We start from the raw sequence: 15,701 nt of genomic DNA on the forward strand, positions 1-15,701 counted from the left end.
TCTCCTGCTACCCACAAAGCCTCCTAACGTAGCACCTGGTCACACTGAGACTAAGCTAGCAAAAGACACGTCTGAAGGTTGGTGATAACATAGGGCCATATCACCATTTCAGTAACCAATCTGAAACCACCGCCTACCTCTGGGCTTCTGGTGTGTGTGTGTGTGATTTTATTTACCTGCCTCTTATCATTTAAATTGCTTGAGTATTTGTTCTTGTAGCCAAAGGGACTCAGCAGCTATGAACAGATTTATTTGCCTCGTGGCCTCCTAGGGCTGTTATTTTAGCTCAGTCTTCCAGCAACAGTCTTCAGAAATCCCCAGGGGTCCATGAGAAGCGCAGGGGAAAGCTGATGGGAACAGGTGTGGTGACTTTGAGGAGCTTAGGTCTGGTGTAGGGTGTGAACTATGGAGGAGAACATAAAGGGAAAATTGTGGCCCATTTCCAGCTGTCAGAGGGTGAAGGCCAGCAGTGTGCAGAATTGACTCCTCCAGAGCAGTTTTTTTCCGGATTGTGGGAGGAGACTCATTAGTGGATCATGTGATCAACTTTAGCGGCTCACAACCATAATTTAATATATATGTGTGTGTGTGTGTGTGTGTGTGTGTGTGTTTTACCACTGTTGACCAGTGAGGAGTCCTTGCTTCCCCAATGTTGAAGAATAACACCAGAGAAGCACGCCCAGGCAAGGTCAGGGTGGAAAATTAGAAGTTTATTAAAGGACAGCAGAAAAGACTTCTCCCAGAGGAAGAAGGGGTCCCAAAAGGTGGAATCCGCTGAAGGGCGAATGTGTTCCCCTTTCTATAGTTTTCAGTGATGGAATGTAGGTGGAAGGCCCGGAGGGTTGGGACACAGGTGGGCCAAAGAAGTAATCTGGGCACTTGGAGTCAGCATCTTCAAGTTTGCTGTTCATTAACATTTCTTTGGGATGGGCTACCTTCAAATCGGTTGGGGGCTGTTTCCTGGACTTCATTAACATTCCAGGAGAGATGCTCAACTTTTCCGGGAATTCATTCTCAACATGGCCTCCATTTTAGATTTCACTCCATATTAGACCTGATTTACCTAACTACACTGACTACCTAATTTTAAATCTGGCTTCATAGGGCTGGGGGTATAGTCTTCAGTGGTAGATCATGTGCTTACTATGTGGAAGACTTTTGGGTTCAATCCCCAGCACCTAAAAGTTTAAAGAAAAAAAAAAGCCATGTATGGTGGCGCATACCTGAATCCCAACAACTTGGGAGGTCGAGGCAGGAGGATTGCAAGTTCCAGGCCAGCCTCTGCAATATAGCAAAGCCCTAAGCAACTTAGTGAGACCCTGTCTCAGGTAACAGATAAAAAAGGGCTGGGCATGTGGCTCAGTGGAAGCTTCCCTAGGTTCAATTCCTGATAACAAAACAAAAAGCAGCATAGAATGCAAACACATAATGCAGGAATGTAGGACTTTGGAGTTTTTGCTTCTGTGTATCTGCAAGGGGAGATTCTCAGATAAGTAATGGGTTGAGGCATGAAATGCCATTTCTTAGTGTGACTTGTGATTTTAAAATGGAGCTGGCACAGCAGCCCAGGCCTATAATCCTAGCTGCTCAGGGAGCTGAGGCAGGAGGATCGCACGTTTGAGACAGTCTGAGCAATTTAGTAAGACCCTGTCTCAAAAAATGAACAGGGCTGGGGATGTAGCTTGGTGATGGATGGCTCCTGGGTTCCATACCTTGTGCCACAAAATACATACATACATATGTGAAAGTTAGGGCTCTGGAAACAGGAGTGGAGACAGAAGTGTGCCCTGTGTGTGTGTGTGTGCGGAGGGACCCTGTCCATCTGACTTCTAGGAGTGCCAGCATCCGTGGGTCCATCCCTTTAGCAGGAAGGGAGAGATGGCAGTTTTGACCCAGATCCCTCATCTCCAGAACATCTTCATACTTCCACAACCTTTCCGTGTAAATCTGTCAAAATCTTTGGATTGAGCTTTCCAGGTCCAGGTGACCAGCACCACCTTGTCCCCATTCCTGGTCCTCTAGAGACCACGCGGGGAGGCCGAGGGCGGGAGCAGGAGTCAGGACAGCCAGTTGGGTTTTCTCCTCCCAGTTTCCACTATTTGGCAGAACCTTGAATGGGGGGATGGGGGGGACAGAAAAAACTAGAAAGCTCGACTTCTGCCACCAGGTCCGGAAGCCCCGCTGTGGCCCCAGCCCGCGGTTAGCCCCTGTTTGTCATTTTGCAAATCTGTTCAACCCACCTCCGGTGAAAACTCCCAGCCTCACCCCGGGAGGCAATGACTAATTACAAAACACATTTTCTCTCCTTTCCGCCGGGCTCGGTCCCCGCCCACAACGCCCCCGCCTGTCCCAGCGCGCCACAGACCGCCGCGCCGAGCCGCGGGACCCGCTGAATGAACTCTTGGCCCGGCCTCCTCCGCAGACCTCGCCCGGGGTGCTTTCCGCCCTGCTCCGCGTTACTTTCGCTTTCTAGTCACTCTCGCTCGCCCTGGAGCTCCTAGCCCCGGTCCTTTCTCAAGGTGTGGGGGCCACCGCTGAGACCCGGGTGCCCCTAAGTCAACAGTTGTCAGCAAATATTTACCCGGCACTTTCCGTTCCAGGTTCTAGGTGTGCAATGGGAGCAAGACAGAGGAGGTTCTTGCACGGACAGCACTTCTAGAAGCCTAGGATGCAGGGATTTCAATCCAAAGATTAAAAACAGTGGACAAAGGCCCTGCGGCTTAATACACAGTGCTAGAGAAGCGCGCATGCGTGCTTGGTGTTAGGGACAGCCTGGACAGCCTTGGGGGAGCCAGGGAGGGTTCCCTGGACCGAGAGGAGTCTGGACAGAGGCCTGTAGGATGACTTGGAGTCAGCTTTTAGCCATGCAAACAAGGGTTCTTCCAGGCCAGCGAACAGCCTGTGAGTGGTGCCATTTCAATAAGGCTGGCTGGAGCCGCAGGATCTGGGTAGCATAAGGAGAGGGAGGAGCCCAAGCCAACAGGACCTTGAACGCCTCCTAAACCATTTGGACTTTTTCCTGAGGGTAATGGGGCGCCCTTGAAGGATCTCATGTCAGAGTGACATATTGCTCAGAATGGAGTTGAAGGGCAAGGGTAGATATAGGTCAGGAGGCTGATGTTTGGGAGAGGGGAATGGACCCAAGAGATGTTTAAGACACAGGAAAATGGGATGTGGAGGTTAGGTTAGGTTCTGCATGAATGGTGCCCCCCCTCCTTCCCTGCAGGAGAAAGAGCTGGAAGGAGAGAAAGGTGAAACAACAAGGATCCCCTGGGACGAGTTGAGTTTTAGGTGCCTGTGGGACACCAGGCCACTGACTATGGAGTTCTGGGCCCCTGATATGTGGGGGCAGAGTTCTGGACTGATCACCATCTGCATTTGGAGGTAATTGGAGGCTATGTTTGAGGTGAGGGGATAGGAAAATGAAAGGTCTGGGCCATGAGCCAGACAGGGGGAAGGATGGCAGGCATGGATAGAGGGGACACTGGCAAAGGACAAGAGCCACAGCAGAGGGAGGAGGACAGGAAGGTGTGGGAGACCAAGTGGGTGAGGGCAGAAAAGCTTCCTAGAGATTGAACAGAAGGAAGCCCTCGAAGAGTAGAGGTGAGAGTAGCTCTGCTCCGTGGTGGTGGTGATGGTGATGGTGGTGGTGGTGGTGATGGTGGTGTTGGTGATGGTGATGGTGGTGGTGTTGGTGATGGTGGTGATAGTGATGGTGGTGGTGGTGGTGTTGGTGATGGTGGTGATAGTGATGGTGGTGGTGGTGGTGGTGATGGTGGTGATGGTGGTGGTGGTGGTGATGGTGATGATGGTGGTGGTGATGGTGGGGGTGGTGGTGATGGTGGGGGGGGTGGCAGAGGGAGAGTAACAAAAAGCAGTTTGGTTTTGAGGCTGGGAGGGGGAGGCAAGGAGAGGAACAGCCTAGGCTAGGCCAGCTCACAGGAGCCCAGCCCTAAACTGCCTTCTTTATCTCTTTGCCTTTTGGTAAAGTGCCATCTAAGAATATTCCAATTTTTCAAGAAGGTATGTCTTTTGTGCCCAAACTGCTAACCTATTCATTATATCCCTGCTCCTCCACTGTCCCTGGGCCACACTGACATGGCCATCCCTTTCCCATGGGAGTCTAGGTCTTGACCAACAGCCCTCCTCTTCCTTCTTCCTCCTTCCTGGGTCCTGTTCTCCTCCAGGCCAGACACTCCTATTTCTTTCCATTTTTCTTCCTCTATTCTTAGGCACATTTCCACCTCAGCGACCCTCTGATGGCTAGTTTATTGACTCTTACAGACATGTCTGCTCTGAACACTGCCCACCTGGCTTTGTTCTGCCAGCATGCAAGGTAGGATCTTCCCTTCCCTCTTTCTAGAGGCCATTTTCTGCTAAAGTTGCCTCTCCTGACGCTATATCAGCCTCAATCATGGAACTAACTCCAAGACCAGAAGATAATATATTTTTTTTCTTTTTTTGTACTAGGGATTTAACCCTGTGGCTATATACCTTGCCCTTTTTATTATGTATTTATTTTTAAATTTTGAGAGACAGGGTCTCTCTGTGTTATTAAGAGCCTCACTAAGTTGCCAAGGCTGGCCTTGAACTTCAGATCCTCTGGTCTCAACTTCCTGAGCTGCTGGGATTACAGGTGGGTACCACTGCACCTTGAGAATCTGAGACTCTTTAGATATTCAAATGTCCTAATTTTTCAAAGAAGCTTAATATAACGAAGGCCACAGAACTAGGGAACAGCAGATGAACAGTTAGAGTCACAGAACCACCCAACCTACAGAGGACTCCTTCTCCTGTCCCTTGAATGATGTGGTGTGAGAATGGAAGTCTAGAGTTAGAACTGTGGCAGCCTTTGGGTTCCATAAGGGAAGTGCCTAGAACTGGTAGGAGGTTGGGATCAAATATTAAGTGTAATCCAGAGAGAGAGCCCACATGTGTAAGAATAGAAAAGAAGCCGGGTATGCTGGCACACACCTGTAATCCTAGCAACTCAGGAGGCTGAGGCAAGAGGATCGCAAGCCACCTCAGAAACTTTGCAAGACCCTGTCTCAAAATAAAAAGGAATAGGCATGTAGTCCAGGGATGGAGGGACCCCTAGGTTCAATCCCCAGTCCCACCAAAAAAAAGAGAGAGAGAGAGAGAGAGAGAGAGAGAGAGAGAGAGAGAGAGAGAGAGAGAGAGAAAGAAAGTACCAATTCTTGTGGAGACAGGGCAGCTAGGTCAATATAATCCAAGTCAGTATTATATCTGAACTCCTGGGGTCCTTTAAGTTCCATTTTGTTTGTTTAATGTATTTTTTCATTACCCGATGCACCCACCCAGGTGTTGGAGTAGGAGTGTGCACTTGCACGGGGTGGGGTTGGGGTGGGGTGGGAGTGGTCTACCAGTTGGACACTCACTCAAGACCAGCACTGATGTGAACTCTGTACAAATCAGCTCATTTTGTCCTTACCCTAGGTGCTGGAAGATGGCTGCTAGCACCCACTTGCAGTAGCTGGGCAAGGGAGGCTTACGGGGGTCACACATCCTGCTTGGAAATGCGCGCCAGCAGGGCTGGAGCTGGGATTGGCGCCAAGGCTGTTCAGCTTCAGGTCCTTGCATCCTGGACTATCCCACCTGCGCCTGCCTGGCTCCCTGTGTGGGGATGGCCCTGGATAGCCCCTTCATCCCCTTTTGTCACAGGCTCTCCCCACAGCCATCTTGAGGCTCAGCAGCGCTGCCAGGGTTCCCCTTTTGCCCCACCCCACTCCCCATTTGCACAATGCTGGCCACAAACCATTTCTTGTCTTTCCCTGCTTCATCTCACCTGGGAAACAGGAAGTTGAAGGCCTGTGGAGGCCCCCAGAGGATTCCATTTTGCTTAAGTCCCATTTAAGTTTTTTTTTGTTGTTGTTTTTTGGTACTGGGGATTGAACTCAGGGACACTCAACCACCGAGCCACATCCCCAGCCCTATTTTGTATTTTATTTAGAGACAGGGTCTCACTGAGTTGCTTAGGGCCTTGCTAAATTTCTGAGGCTGGCTTTGAACTCCCGATCCTTTTGTCCCAGCCTCCGGAGACACTGGGATTACAGGTGTACGCTATGGTACCAGGCTTGACCCAAGTTTGTTTTTTTAAATAATAACACATATAACATATGTGTATAGAAAATGGCTTAAAAGGTGCTCATTTCATTTTGTCATCTATAAACTTCAAAATTGACCAAATGTTTTACTATATGACATCAGATTGGACAGAGGAGAGTGAGAGGAAGGGAGGGGGGATGGGAATGGGAAAGACAGTAGAATGAATTGGACATCACTTTCCTAGTTCATATATATGGATACACGACCAGTGAAACTCCACATTATGTACTACAAGAATGGGAAATTATACTCCATGTATGTATGATCTACCTGTCGTATATGACTAGAAAGAACAAATAAAAAATTAGAAAAAAAAACACTTTAGGGGCTGGGGGTGTAGTTCAATGGCAGAATACACACATGCTTTGCATGTGTAAGGCCCTGGCTTTGGTCGAGAGAGAGAGAGAGAGAGAGAGAGAGAGAGAGAGAGAGAGAGAGAGAGAGAGAGAGAGAGAGAGGAGAGAGAGAGAGAGAGAGAAAGAGAGAGAGAGAGAGAGAGAAAATACCTTTTAGACATTAGTAATTAATAAATGAGCTTTGCACTCCCCAAGCATCAATCAGCCAACTGTCCCTGGTCCCCCATCTCCTGCTCCCTTCCTTTCAGTCTCCTCCTCCTTCCCTTGTTATGTTTGGACCTCAGACTCCAGAGCTGGCTGCAAAGACTCCAGAACCCCTCCAAACCGCATGCACTAATCCTCCCTAATCCCACTCCCAGGCAGCTCATGCGGCTGCTGTCTGCTCCCGTGAGGAGCCTTTGGTTTCTGCCCATCATAAAGACAGAAGCAGCTGGGCCCCCGCTGAGAACTCTGACACATGACAGCCCCAGAGAGGCCTGGCCCCAGAGAGCGGTTCCTTCTCCCTGGACACACTCATCAGCAAGGGCATTCTGAGCTGGGTGGACTCTGAAGCTGGATTTCCTAATACACAGAGTAACAAGTGCTGCTGGGGTCACCAGTGAAGAGGGACACTCAAAAAAGTGAGGCAGGGGGGAAAAAAAAAGGTAGAATGTGATATTTAAACAATGAAAAGGCCATTGTGGGGAAAACCAGAGTCTTCATTGGGCTGACTTTTAAATGTGGTTTTTATTGTATTACACATGGAGGAAGGGGCCCCTCCGTCCTTTCCAGCCTGGGCTCCTGAAGGACCCTGCACCTCCACACAGAGGGCAAGTTTTCTGGCTAGAGCTTCTGAGGAAGGGGCTCCTCCAGGTGCAATCTCTCAGCAGCCAGGCAAATGGGTGAGGGGGAGAGAGACTTAAGAGAGCCACCGTGTTCCCAGGAGCACCAGGCAACTGTATGTGGCCCCAGGCACTTGGGCCTCTGACTTCAAGATGAGTCTGCCTGTGTACACTACGTCCTGTAGGCCTGCATGAATGAGTCAGCCAACTTCAAGGTCCTTTTCAATCCAAGTTTGATTCATCGAGCCTATAACCAAAAGGAAATACTTGTGGAAGCCTGTGGCTCGGTGGTGATCTGGGCCATCAGGCGAGCTCTCTGGAGGAGGTGAAATTTGAATTGTACCTTGAAAGACCAAGAGATAAGGAGGAACCGAGAGAAAGAAGCCAGGGAGGCCTCATGCCTCTTCTGCTCCACTTTCTCCTTGAATCAGCCTGCAGGAACCCAGGGCTCTGGGTGGGGCCTCAAGAGGAGGCAGAGTCTCTGCTTCTTGCTGGTCTCCCTGAGTGAGTGTCAAGGCCACCTCTGGACCCACTGCGTTAGCTCTGCCTCCTCTAACCTGACTCTGAGGTCCCCCGTCTTTCTCCGAAGCCCTGAGGCCCGGTCCTCTGGACATCACAGCTCCAGGGCAGAGGTCCTCAGGCCTTTGTCCTTACTCCTTTGGGGCTCTCCATCTGGAAGTGTCGCAGAAAGACCTGGGGAGCCTTAAAACACACAGAGCCCAGGCCCCAGCTGCAGACTCCAGAATCGGTCCGACCTGGGGCTCAGCTTGGTGAAAGCTCTTCCAGGAATGCAGTGGCCACCAGGATGGGAGACCAGTGGCCACTGTCAGGGAGGGGGAAGTGGGGCAAGAAGGAAAGGGGGTGGACAGTGCCCCAGGAAGAGCCCAGGAGCTGGGCAGGTGGAGAAGGCTCTGCAGAGAGCATATGGTCACGGCAACAGCTGAACTTGCCTGTGTCCCCAGACTCCTAGGCAGGGCCCAGGACAACTGTTCACATCATCCAAGGCAGGAAGGCACAAAAGGCCCCCAAAGAGGGCCTTCTGATGAGTTGGTGCCTCCGTGAGAGCAGACACTATTGCGTTTGTTCGCCCTTGTCTCCTCGGCACCTGCTACCTAGTAGTTGCTCAATAACCACCTGTTGCATGAAAGGACTGAGTGAAGTTGCACTGCCTGTCCTTTCTGTCACCCTGTAAGGTTCTCTCAGCTGAGGGTTCCTGTCGAGAGCAGAGGTAAATCAGGGATGCCGAGGGGAACTCTGGGAAGGGGAAGAAGGATGTTTGGCCTGAGCTCCTCTCTCATCCTTCCATCTGCTTCCTCTGGGTTCTGGAGTCTGGATATAGGATATGTGTGTTGGGGGAGGTTGCAGCTGGCTCCCCACAGCTGCCCTTCCAAGTTAGAAGGCTAAAGGAGGAAGGAGAGGAGGAGGAGTGGGGTAGGAGAGGAGCCAGCAGAGAACAGAGGCGCGTGCAGGGAGCAGGCCGTGGGCGCCAGCAGATTGGAAGGTAATGGTCTGTCCAGAGAGAAAGAGGAATTCTGGAGGGGGCAGCCACATGGTCATTAGCCCCTCTAAGAGCTCAGCCCTCTGGAGCCTGGGCGTCCGTCTGTAATTCTTGCAAGCATCTTGGCTGATTCATGGGAAATATCCTCGCAGCATCTGCATTGAGTCTCCTAATGCAGAATCCTTGGTGAAGTCCACGGAGGGCCCTAGGCAACAGGAAATTCCTCAAAGAGGTCTCCACCTCAAATACATTAGACACAGGAGCCTCGGTCAGTCCTAGAGTGGTATTGGACGGAGAGGACAGATCCGAGGGAGCATCCCTTTGGTCAGATACAGCTGGAGGCCTGAGTTCTAATCTTGCCCTTAACTATTGGTAACATCCTGTCCTATCAGAAGGCTGAGCCGAGGCTCTGACCCTGGCAGGCACTGTGTCCAGCCTGCTACTCTTCCCTGTATCACACCCACCCCTCCTCCTCTTCTTCCTCTTTCTCCTTCAACACCCCCTTCCTTCCTGGGCTCTCTCCTCTCCCCCTTGGACTTCCTTGGGATGCGGCCATGTGAGGGTGGGCTGTGTAGGTGCCAGGGCCGCTCTCCTGTGTGTGTGTGGGGGGGATTTAGGAGCACACCTCTGCCTTGGGTAGCCCAGCCCACCTCGCCCAGGCAGAGGGCCGTGTGCAAGTCCTATGGGATGGGGTGGGAGCGAGACCAGGCTCTGATATTGGAGTCTCAGACCCAACCTGGTTAGCCTCTCCCTCCTAAAAGCCAGCCTCTACCCTGGACACCCCCTCACCTCCCAGGCCACACATCTCTACAGGAGGGACTCAGGGTGGGGTTGGGATGTATGGGGAAAGTCAACCACGGCTCTGCACTCACATGCCAAGGGGCAATTTCTCTTCAGGGCACCCCTACCCCAGCAAGAAAGGACCAGGTGTAATGAAGCTCTCCACAGGGGACTGGGTGGCTTATAGACAACAGGAAGTTCTCGCCATTTTGGAGGCTGGGAAGTCCCAGGTCAGGGTCCTGGCAGACTCAGTGTCTGGCAATGGCCAACTTTCCAGGTCATTGCTGCTTCTTCAGATGGTAGAAAGGTTGAGAATTCAGTCCTTTGGCCTTAGTTTAATCAATTCATTAATTAATTTATTTTGTGGTACTGGGGATTGAACCAGAGGTGCTTGGCCACTCAGCCACGTCTCCAGCCCCTTTTCAAAATTTTCTTTTGCAACAGCATCTTGCTAGCTTGCCGAGGCTGGCCTATGAACTTGCAATCCTCCTGCCTCAGCCTCCTCAGTCACATCCCTGGGTCCTGCATCTTGGGCCTATTTTATAAGGGTTCTAATCCCACTCATCAGGACTCTGCCCCTGTGACCTAATGACTTTTCAGAAGTCCCCACCTCCTAATACCATCACTTTGGTATTTCAATATACCAATTTTAAGGGACATGAACGTACGTACCACAGTATGTGTGATCTTCCTGTTGGTGCCTGTGTTAGAAATCTGGAAAGGCAGAACAACTAACTGTGTGTGTGTGTGTGTGTGTGTGCACGAGGTATACTAGTGCAAGTGGCTTGGCTGGGACTGCTTGCACATGCTCAACGCAGCCGATCAGACTGCAGAGTGTATTCACACGCTGTGAGGCTGTATTCTTGTGTCCTAAGCAGGGCGAGAAGAGTTTGCTTTAAAGCCACCTGCACCCGAACCGGAGGGTCTTAGCCCCTGCAGAGCCTTCTCCACCTTTCCCCCTTAGGGAAAACAGGCTGCACACTGCCCTTGGCATTTCACCTCACCTGGAACCCCAGGCATGTCCGAGCACCTGCAGACATTTTGCAGTCCCCTGCATCTCTCTCACCTGTGAGCATCTGGAGACCAGAGGCTGGCCCTGGTGGGTGAAGGGAAGGGGACAGGGCCAGATGGAGACCATCAGGCTGAGGTCTAATCTTGAGCCAGATTCTGCCCCACCAGGGAACGGTGCTCCCACCCCCATCAGCTACCACCTCCTCCACAGGAGTAGATACACCAGTGGGGAGGGGACAGGCAGTAAGTACTGAGCAGATTCCCTTCCTGCCCATCCTCAGGCCTTTCCAACCTTCTGCTTACCAAAGGGACAGCCTTCAATCACACCTCAGAAGACAGACCCCAGATATATTCACTGGGACAAGTTGGGTCCCTGCACAGCCCCATTTCCAAGTCATTGTGGTTTTCTTCTCATTTTGAGATCCCCCCCCCCATTCAGCCTCACCCATATCCTCCACAGGGGGCCGCGTCCCCAGTGCCCAGCACCGAGGCAGCAGTGGGGGTGGAAGATGTGCCCCTTCTTGCTCCTCTACCCCTTTCCTGCTTCTGCAGGAGATTCACAATCAGTTGGTACATCCAGAGGGGTCTGCGGCTTGGCCTCCCCCGCCCCTTCACACCTCGCCCACCTTCACACGGAGGGTCCAGGTGTGTCCAGGCTCCTGTCTGCAGAGTTTGAGCTCCAAAAGAGAGCACGGACAGAAGTCTAATACTCCCACGCCTTAGGCAAGTCATGAATTCCGTATATTCCTATTCCTGTTTAAAGAGAGAGAGAGAGAGAAAGAGAGAGAGAGATTGATTCAAGGGAAGGGAAGGAGGGAGGGAGGGAGGGAGGAAGGGTGTGGGCTGCCAAGGGTGGAATTTGAGGCCATGCAATGCAATGTATTCCAGCCAGGTGGTACACAGGCCTGTGATCCCAGCAACTCAGGAGGCTGAGGCAGGAGGCTCGTAAGTTTGAGGCTAGCCTCAGCAATTTAGGAAGACCCTAAGCTAGTTAGGTAGAGCATTGGTAGAACATCTCTGGGTTCATATTCCAGATCTTGACCTTGGGCTAGTTGCTAACCTCCCTCTGTCTGTGTTCCCATCTGCAAATGGGGAGATAACCATGATTACTTCACAGGGTGAGGAGGTCTGAATACTTGGCACCCACCAGTGTGTGTAAGTGTGAAGTATCAGGATGTGTGGCTTTTCTGTTACGAAAAAAAAAAAAAGACAACAAAAAACAACCAAGATGATCTTAGTGCCTCTCAAATCATCTGCATGCAAGTTCAGCCTGGCTGCCCGGCCCAGACTGGGTACAGATGGGTGGTGACCCAATCAAAGTCTTTGGAACATGAATGAGGATTGTGTCTGACTCGGCCAGTTCAGTGGGAGTTCCCTAAAGTGCCCTTTCCCCTGGAAGAGGGCAGGAAAGCCCTGTGGTTGGGTGGGGTGGTCACGAAGGAGGTGGCCACCGGCCATCAAAATGAAGCTGGAGGGCTGGACAAGCGCGTGTCACCACCCAATCTGACCCTCCCATTGTACAGCTGGAGAAAACGAGAGTCTTAGCCTCTGGTGAGTATTGAAGACCTTCGAGACTCAGCTTCCTTACCTTTGAAGCAGAGGTAGTAATGGCAGCTCTGCCCAGCGGTTTCGCATGTGCAGGAGGCAGCTAGGGTGGGAAGACGAAGCCCTTGAGAGGTGGGCTCCTGGCCTCAGAAACAACCATGGAGGGGCTGGTGCAGTGGCGCACACCTGTAATCTCAGCGGCTCAGGAGGCTGAGGCAGGAGGATCGCAGGTTCAAAGCCAGCCTCAGCAAAAGCGAGGTGCTAAGCAACTCAGTGAGACCCAGTCTCTAAATAAAACACAAATTACGGCTGGGGATGTGGCTCAGAGACCAACTGCCCCTGAGTTCAATCCCCCATACCAAAACAAAAACAAAAAGAAAATATCGTGGAGGGGCCCAGAGCCTGTCAGGCAAAGTTAGGGGTGGGTCCATGCAGGGGTCTGGCAGGGCCAGGCCAGTTTGCTTATGTCTGAGTCGGATTGGCCTCTGCCTGGCCTTTCACGAGGGGGCAGGGCAGTCCAGGGCTCCCCCATGGGAGTGTGGGAAAGGAGGAGCTGGGTTGTTGAGGCCTCACCTGGAGGCTGGTTTTGCAGCACCTGCCCTGTTCCGTGCCCTTTCCTGAATCATATTAGTGCTGTGTCCCAATTTCTAAGAATGTAGACCTCCTTTGGGGACTAAACTCATCATGGGACTAAAAACTCAATTTGATTCTCTGCTAAAGCCATGTCTTCTGAGGAAACACTGCACGGATGTTGCCATCTGATGGATCTGAATTTGAATCTTGATTTTACCACGCATCGGTCCAACGTTGGACAAGTCTGGCTCTGAGAACCTCAGTTTCTGCATTTGTAAAGCCGGGAAGGGCATCTCTGCTTGCAGGCTCGTGGTGAAGATTAACTGAGTCATCATTTCCTTTCACAAATCTTTATTGAGCATCTACCTTCATCAGGCTTTGAAGATGCAGGAATGAATTCAAAATGGAGAGATTGGTGTGCACCCATGTGGCATTCAGGCCAATAGTGACCCCCAAATCTATGCTACCAATTGTGTTGAGTGTTATGCTGGAAAAGTGGTTTGAATCCAGTTTTATCCTGGGATTTAAACCCAGAGGCACTTTATCACTGAGCTACATTTTTATGTTTTATTATGAGATAGGGTCTTGCTAAGTTGCCACGGGTCTCACTAAATTTCTGAGGCTGGCCTCAAACTTGCAATCCTCCTGCCTCAGCCTCTGGAGTCACTGGGATTACAGGCATGTACCCCCTGGCCCAACTAGTTTTGTTTGGTGTTTTGTTTTTGTGCTACTGGGGATTGAACCCAGGGCCTTGTGCATGCTAGGAAGCACTCTACCACTGAGCTCAGTTTTGAAGGATAACTAACTGTTATTCATTTCATCAAATCTAAATGCTATTGATTATTCACATTATTTTATTTATTTGTTTATTTATTGGCGATTGCAGATTGAACCCAGGGGTGCTCTACCACTGAACAATATCCCAGCCTTTTTTTTTTTTTTTTAACTTTGAGACAGGGTCCCACCAAGTTACCCAGTTCGACCTTGAACTGTCCATCTTCCTGCTTTAGCCTTGAGTTGAGTCCCTAGGATCACGGGCATGCACCACCACACCCTGTACCACACTATTATTATAGATAACACTGAGAAAGGAAAACTCATCCAATTAACCATGACACAGCGACTTCTCGTATGCAGAAATGTTATTTTGTGCTTTCTGAAAGAGCTCTCTTAGATTTCCTTCAGCCCAGGAAGGGCTTTGTTTTAAATTTCCTACTTAAAACAAAGAAGGACCTGTATCGGCAGAGATGAGAAGAGGGTGGTAAAATCCAAGAGAAATCCACCTTGCCCTGCACAGGCTGGCCTGCTGTGAAGTTCCAGTCTGTGGCCCATGGACTTCTAGGCGCTGGTCCAGTGGAAAGGAAAGACAGGACAAAAGGGTCTCGAAGGCTGGCTTGGAAAGAAGGGTGAGAAGGAGTCCTGGCTGAGTGGTCAGGATGGGCTCAGCTCCTGGTTGAGTAGAATGGCCAGAAGGAGAGCTAAAATGCCAAACTGAAGGGCTTGTTCGACAGCCATGATTGTGAAATGCAGCCTGTTGTCAGAAATTTAAAAGGTGCACCTTGCCCAGAAGCAGGGAGCATCCCTCGCTCCCAGATCTTCGTTTCTAAATACCACTCTTCACACAAGGGAACCGAGGCATTGTGGGAAACAGAGAAAGTACAAGACAAACCTGGACTGTCTGGTTGTGCCAGAAAAGGAGGATATGCTAAAAATGATAATAATAATAATAATAATAACAACAACAACAAATAAATAAGCCAGGTGTGGTAGTTCACACCTGTAATCCCAGTTACCGTGGAGGTTAGGACAGAGGATCACAAGTGCAAGGCCAGTCTTGTCAACTTACTGAGACAGTCTCAAAATAAAAAAGTAAAAAGGACTGGAAATGTAACTCAGGGGGAGAGCACCGCTGGGTTCAATCCCAGGACTGCAAAATAAATTAATTAAATTAAATTTTTAAAGGGTTGTAGCTCAGTGGTAGAATACTTGCCTAGTGTGTTCAAGATCCTGGGCTCATGCTGGGGTTGTGGGTCAGTGGTAGAGCGCTTGCCTCACATGCATGAGGCCCTGGGTTCGATCATCAGCACCACATTTAAAAAAAAAATAGATAAATACAAATAAAGGTATATTAAAAAAAGAAAGATCCTGGCTCAACTCACAGGACCAAAACCAAACAAACAAATAAATAAAAAATAAATTAGATAAATGGGGAGTTGTCAGTAGGTACAGGAGCCAGCATAACTGGGTTTCCCTGGACAAATTTGGCCTTATTTATACGAAGTAAATAATGAGAAGGACAGATTATAACTCAAAGAATTATATAAGAATCCATGGATTCCTTTTGATTTAAATAAAAGAATGAATAAACAATGTTTGGGGGTCTGGGGATGCAGCTCAGTGGTAGAGCCTTTGCCGAGCATGCTTGAGACCCTAGGTTTCAACCCAGCACCACAAATAAAGAAGAAGAAAAAAATCCATCCAACAACAACAATAAATGGGGAAGGAAAGAAGCTCTTCTTTAATGTAGAATGCAGAAATAATAACAGAATTTTCACACTCTGCTGTCATATATAACAAATTAGAATAAATAAATAAATTTAATTAAAAAAAACCAAAATTTTCAAATCATCATTTAAGGCTGGGCACAGTGGTGCGCGCCTGTAATCCTAACAGTTCAGGAGGCTGAGGCAGGAGGATCACAAGTTCAAAGCCACCCTCAGCCATTCAGCAAGGCCCTAAGCAATTTAGTTAAGACCCTGTCTCAAAATAAAATATAAGAGGCCGGGGTTGTGGCTCAGTGGTAGAGCACTTGCCTTGCATGTGTAAGGCCCTGGGTTCGATCCTCAGTACCACATAATAAATAAATAAATAAAGGTATTGTGTCTATCTACAACTAAAAATATTAAAATAAAATATAAAAAGGGCTGGGGGTGCTGGGGCCATAGCTCAAAGGCAGAGCACTTGTCTAGCATGTATGAGGTACTGGGTTCG

General features: G+C 49.9%; 3 long non-coding RNA genes across 13 annotated transcripts in view; 1 reads left to right on the plus strand and 2 right to left on the minus strand.

The window, feature by feature from the left end:
* Window positions 1–689: 689 nt before the first annotated feature.
* LOC120886670 (uncharacterized) lies at window positions 690–6,526 on the minus strand. Its single transcript, XR_005729749.2, has 2 exons — window positions 2,582–6,526; window positions 690–2,109 (listed from the first exon to the last, which is right to left on the minus strand). It is a non-coding gene; the product is annotated as an uncharacterized LOC120886670 (long non-coding RNA).
* On the plus strand, window positions 2,072–6,530 carry LOC110597758 (uncharacterized). The gene is made up of 5 exons (XR_013439151.1): window positions 2,072–2,901; window positions 3,227–3,384; window positions 4,233–4,336; window positions 4,471–4,636; window positions 5,458–6,530. It is a non-coding gene; the product is annotated as an uncharacterized LOC110597758 (long non-coding RNA).
* Window positions 6,531–7,189: 659 nt separating this feature from the next.
* The window catches only part of LOC110597760 (uncharacterized), a 28,726-nt gene continuing 20,214 nt past the window's right edge, over window positions 7,190–15,701 (minus strand). For 8 of the 11 annotated variants that reach the window (XR_013439159.1, XR_013439153.1, XR_013439155.1 and 5 more), the window contains 2 exons: window positions 12,181–12,424; window positions 7,190–11,345 (listed from right to left, as the gene is read on the minus strand). This is a non-coding gene — a long non-coding RNA (uncharacterized LOC110597760). Of the gene's footprint in view, window positions 11,346–12,180; window positions 14,778–15,701 lie in introns of all 11 variants that reach the window. The other 3 variants (XR_013439158.1, XR_013439154.1, XR_013439161.1) reach the window with 2 other exon arrangements.

This window comes from Ictidomys tridecemlineatus, chromosome 5, assembly GCF_052094955.1.
Source record: "Ictidomys tridecemlineatus isolate mIctTri1 chromosome 5, mIctTri1.hap1, whole genome shotgun sequence".
NCBI classification, from domain to species: Eukaryota; Metazoa; Chordata; class Mammalia; order Rodentia; family Sciuridae; genus Ictidomys; species Ictidomys tridecemlineatus.